Source organism: Penaeus japonicus, unplaced genomic scaffold (genome assembly GCF_977035675.1).
Source record: "Penaeus japonicus unplaced genomic scaffold, GWHDUDI00000001_assembly GWHDUDI00000030, whole genome shotgun sequence".
Taxonomy (NCBI): domain Eukaryota; kingdom Metazoa; phylum Arthropoda; class Malacostraca; order Decapoda; family Penaeidae; genus Penaeus; species Penaeus japonicus.
The window spans coordinates 14,084,757-14,089,756 of record NW_028234432.1 but is presented as its reverse complement, the minus strand read 5'-3'; the positions used below and the strand labels follow the sequence as shown (position 1 = coordinate 14,089,756).

Here is a 5,000-nt window from a genome sequence, read left to right as displayed (position 1 = left end):
GCAATGGGTTAATATGGCTGTAACAGAACTAGCTCCAGAGCCACAGGGTTCCAAATTCAGCCTAAACCTGCACTTTGTGATGGATTTATGGAAAAATATTGTTTGGCTAGCCTGCACTACCCGGAGGGCAGAGAAAACCGTTTCCCTGTCCCTCTAATTTTTAGCCAGTGCCCATTGTGTCACAGACCACCTGCCCCCTGACGACCAGTTAGGTCGTTAGGCACCCTGTCCACAATGGGTTAACACTGATGCTGGATATACCTGCAAGTGATGCATAATATTCTTAATGTATTTCCTTACTCCTTGTACGCTTATATGCACTTCATCAAAGTGCATATGAACGTAAACTACAACTGTATGTAGAAGAAAGATATGAATGAGACTGGATATCTAAACACGCAAGAGATGTATTTGATGCGTTTTGACAGAGGTCTTTCTGAAAAACACATGTATTTTTGAGAAAGACCTCCGTTGCAATGCATCAAATACACCTCTTACATATCTAGATATTCAGTCTCATTCATATCTTTTCTCTACATTTGTCACTATGAACTGTAAAATTCACAGTACAAAGATTTATTGCTAACCAGCAAATGTTAAATAGAACTTTTTTAGTTAACCCACTCATGACGGGAGCATTCCAGCCTTCCATGTTACAATGCGGGGGCTCTCGAAAGCATAGGCCTAAATCAATTAAATAAACGACGCCGTATGACATCACCCGGCGAACGGGCCTTAAATGCGCGGTACCCGTGGTGTACCACCCGTCCAGAGAGGGTTAAATCAGAATAGAAACATACAGAGAGCAGAAAAGATAATCTGGTCCTATAATACAAGATGCTGTAATTTAAGTTTAAAGACAAAATGAAACGAAAGATCATTAAATGAGTCTAATCAGTTGCATTCGTGTTGGTTTCCTTTACAATGCATTTCAACATCATTTTCTGGACTACCCAACTAAGGGAAGCAGTAAAATCTTAAGAGAGTAAGATTAAGACAAAGAAAATGCAGTCAAGTGAACTGAAAGATTTATAACTGAATAATTCTGATTAATAAGAAATCTAAGTGCAGCAAAATCATAATAATAATAACAAAAAAAAATAATTCATCAAAATCTAACAATCAGACCTATTATACATTTACCTTTACACGGCATCCATGAATAAACTCTACTATATTTGAAGGAATACAGACTATATTATCTGACAAATAAGCAAACAATCATTTAGCCTTGCCATACAGCTAAATAATACTCGAAATGCAACGGACATTTCAAAGGACCACCTTACCAAGATATGCAATTCTACGAGATACTTCCTTTTCCCAAACAAAAATAAAACGCCACGTAGCTTACAAAGTCATCTCAGTCTAGCTGTCTCCCTATAAATCTAAAATAAGCCTTCAAAAACTCCTAGTTTAGCATGCACCAAGATACAAAATTTCCAGAGAAGTGCGTGGTCTACAAAAAGCGAAATTAACCTTTGGAGACATTCAAAGTTGTTTTTCCACGTCAACACATATGTCAACAAACTCCGGCCAGCTGATCGACAGTCGTTCGGCTAACGTGAATCCTCCTATCCGGTGTATTTTCCTCTAAAGAATATTGCGATTTTGTTATATTCATAATGGTTTTGTTTTTTTAGTGCTAATCAAATCCGTAAATATATTTTTTTGGGAAATGTAGATATTTTCTCTCCGAGCTTTAAGACTTTTGTTTTTTTAAACCTTATTTGCGTTCGTATAGAGTGAATTCATAAAGCGGGTCCTTTAGGAATTATTTTCTTCATATATATATATATATATATATATATATATATATATATATATATATATATATATATTATATATATATATATATATATATATATATATAATATATATATATATGCATATATATATGTATATATATATATATATATATATATATGCATATATATTGATATATATATATATATATTGAGATATATATATATTTTATATATATATATATATATATATATATATATATATATATATATATAATATATATATATATATACTCGTTTGCGTAAGTTTGATTCATAAATAGTTCCTTTTAGGATTATCGGGAATTTCAACTACATTTGTGTATTGGTTTTGATATACTTGGCATCACAACATTATTCACTTGCGTAGTCTAAATCTGTGAATCCAGTGTGCCACAGATTTCCGTATGATTCTTGTAATGCTTTTATCTGTTACGCCGTTTCCAACTGCTCAAGGAATCCTGTAATCCATGTTTTTATTTTATTTTTTCTTCTTTATAATTGCCCTTGTCCTTTGTTACTGTATTTGATTCATAACATTGTATACATTAGTTTCATTATCAATGATTTGTGTTGTAATATTCCAACATGGAAGACAAACATGCAATAGCATTTATCGCAGATACAACCCATGTGAATTGTAACTTGATATCTAATGTATCATTGTTTAAATACAAAGGTAAATCATTCTGTACTGTGAGGAACAAGAGAGAAGCGACATACTCTCTTGCAGCCGTTCCTACCAAAGCTACAACCCTCCACTGGCGGGCCTAGAAAATTTTGCATGGAGGGCAAAAAAAGGGAGAGGGGGTGACAGGGGGGCATAGGGGGAAAATATATAAAGCTTTAAGGTGTATATACCAGGGACCGATGGTACATATATAAGGCCATATTTGTATTAATCTGTTCGTTAATAATTCGACCTATATGTAGACATAGAGTCGATTTGTCTTTTACAGCCACAGTTTTAAGAACTAAAAAGTTGGAGGGAAAGCCCTATAGCAGAGAGAGGGGGGTGCAGATCAACGATTACCTCCCACCCCCGCCCTCGTCCGTAAATTGCTCCGCCCCTGAAACCATACAGGGAAAACACGTTTGTCAAGATCGATGTGAAGCAAAATAACTTGCGTTATCATTTGGCGTGCTTTGTAGTTTTTTTTGTGTGTGTGAAATTTACTTACTATATACATTGGCGTATTGGCTTTAATGTATATAACTGGTAAAAAAAACTGATTGTTACTTTCTTTTAACTACTTACTCATATGCACATTTTTTAGTATCCTGTTTGGGAAATTCATCAATGACGTCAAAATTAAGCTTTTACTAAATGTCGAAATCACTGTTAAAAAAGACAGGAATTCGAGACTTCAGTGGGACATGGTTAAACGAAGCTCATGGTTGAAACGCTTCGACCATCGATGGCTGAAAGATAATCAACATACTTATCGAAAGGGCCCCGTGGTTAGTCCTGCAATGTAAAAAGTGTATATGTATATCAGTATGTGTGTGTGTGTGTGTGTGTAAGTGAGTGAGTGTGCGTGTTCGTGTGTGTGTGTGTGTGTGTGTGTGTGTGTGTGTGTGTGTGTGTGTGTGTGTGTGTGTGTGTGTGTGTGTGTGTGTGTGTGTGTGTGTGTGTGTGTGTCTGATCATATGAATAAGCAAAAAGATTAGATATCAGAAAGATACATGAACTTTCCAAAAAGAAAAATTGCAACTGGTTAACATACATCCAAGTTGCAATTTGATATGTGGTTGAAAGTGTGTGAACCCGTACAGATACTTAGAGAAAAGGCTAAAAATAACCTACGTTGCTTTATCCTTTTGAGACGTAAACTTGACGATAAATTGGCAATCTACTCGGCAATCCAGACAATTCTAACATGCAACTTACATCAGCATTGAAATTGTTAATTTCTGAGATACTGTTTGTTAATCATCTTTAAATACAGGTATATTTCTGTAGAGATTTGTCATCTTGGAATAAACGATGCAGGTTCTCTTAAATAATGGTGATGGTGATAAAAATAAGGATTATGATAATAGTAATAGTAATTGTAGTATTAGTAATAGTAATTGTAGTAATAGTAATAGTAATAGTAATTGTAGTAATAGTAATAGTAATAATAATTGAAAAACTGACAATAACAATGATAATAACATTGAGGATGATGGTAATGACAATCATGATAATAATAATGGACTCTGGAAAGATAAACTTTTGTAATATTATCACCATTGCCATTATTCCATCATGATCATTATCGTCATTGTCATTGTCATCGTCGTTATGATAATAATAATACCCCCACATCTGAATTGATATGATATATCACTGTCATTTTGCTATTGCAAACGATTGGGTTTCGCACTAAAATGTGATAAGATTAATTCAACCAGTACCATTCACTTCACAATATTTACGAGCATATCTGTGCAAGGAAAAAAAAAGAGGCAGTCACAGGGCACTAATCTCCATGTGTTTCGACGATTAATGACACTTATTCCGCAAGATTTTGCATTTAGTGTCACATTTCCGAATACTAGTCTCGGGCCGGGGTTTTTAACCTTTTTAACGCCTCCTTTAGTATTTGGTATTTCTCTCTACGCCCCATCTCTTTGTTCATCAATCATAATTTAGAAATAAAGTTCCCTTCCAGATTTTGAGAAAAAGAGAGAAAAGTTCTAAGTCTTTCTTGGTCATGAATAATGTATATTCGGTATTATTCACCCACTCGTTAAAAGAATTACAAAGAACGAATTAACCCCCCCCCTCCCCACACACACACCTGGCTCCTGCCTCCTAGGTTCAAAATTACTGGTTTAGGGTAGAAACTGGCATATATATTAAAGATAACTCTATCTGTGCTACACGATTCATCTGTGTAAGTATATTGCAGTTTTGATTAGCCAAACTGCATTGCACCAAACACATCAATTCCTTGCAACTGAAAATGCCTGCCCTTTTATCACTACTTACGGGAAAACCGGAACTGTCTGGACTTTGCATTTTGCTATTCTTTTTTTCTATTGACTTCGTGTACCTGGTTAGCTTGTAGGTGATTTTCACAATGCCTCGAGACCTTCAGAAGGTCACGGTATTGATGACGGGCAAATCCGGGAAAACTTGTACAATGCAGAAAGGCAAACGTATTGAATGGATACCTTGCATGATCGACTTTGTCAGCTGTTTACACATTCTTTATTCATGATGAAATG

At 35.0% G+C, this 5,000-nt stretch overlaps 1 protein-coding gene across 3 annotated transcripts in view; it reads right to left on the bottom strand.

The window, feature by feature from the left end:
- Arfrp1 (ADP-ribosylation factor related protein 1) overlaps nt 1–5,000 on the bottom strand; it is a 125,117-nt gene that overhangs the window by 11,354 nt on the left and 108,763 nt on the right. The window contains exon 1 of one of the 3 annotated variants that reach the window (XM_043029453.2): nt 1,480–1,601. The exons of 1 other annotated variant lie outside the window; for it this stretch is intronic. The gene's annotated coding sequence lies outside the window, so the exon portion shown is untranslated. Of the gene's footprint in view, nt 1–1,289; nt 1,313–1,479; nt 1,602–5,000 lie in introns of those variants that run through there. One more of the 3 variants, XM_086555062.1, reaches the window with a different exon arrangement.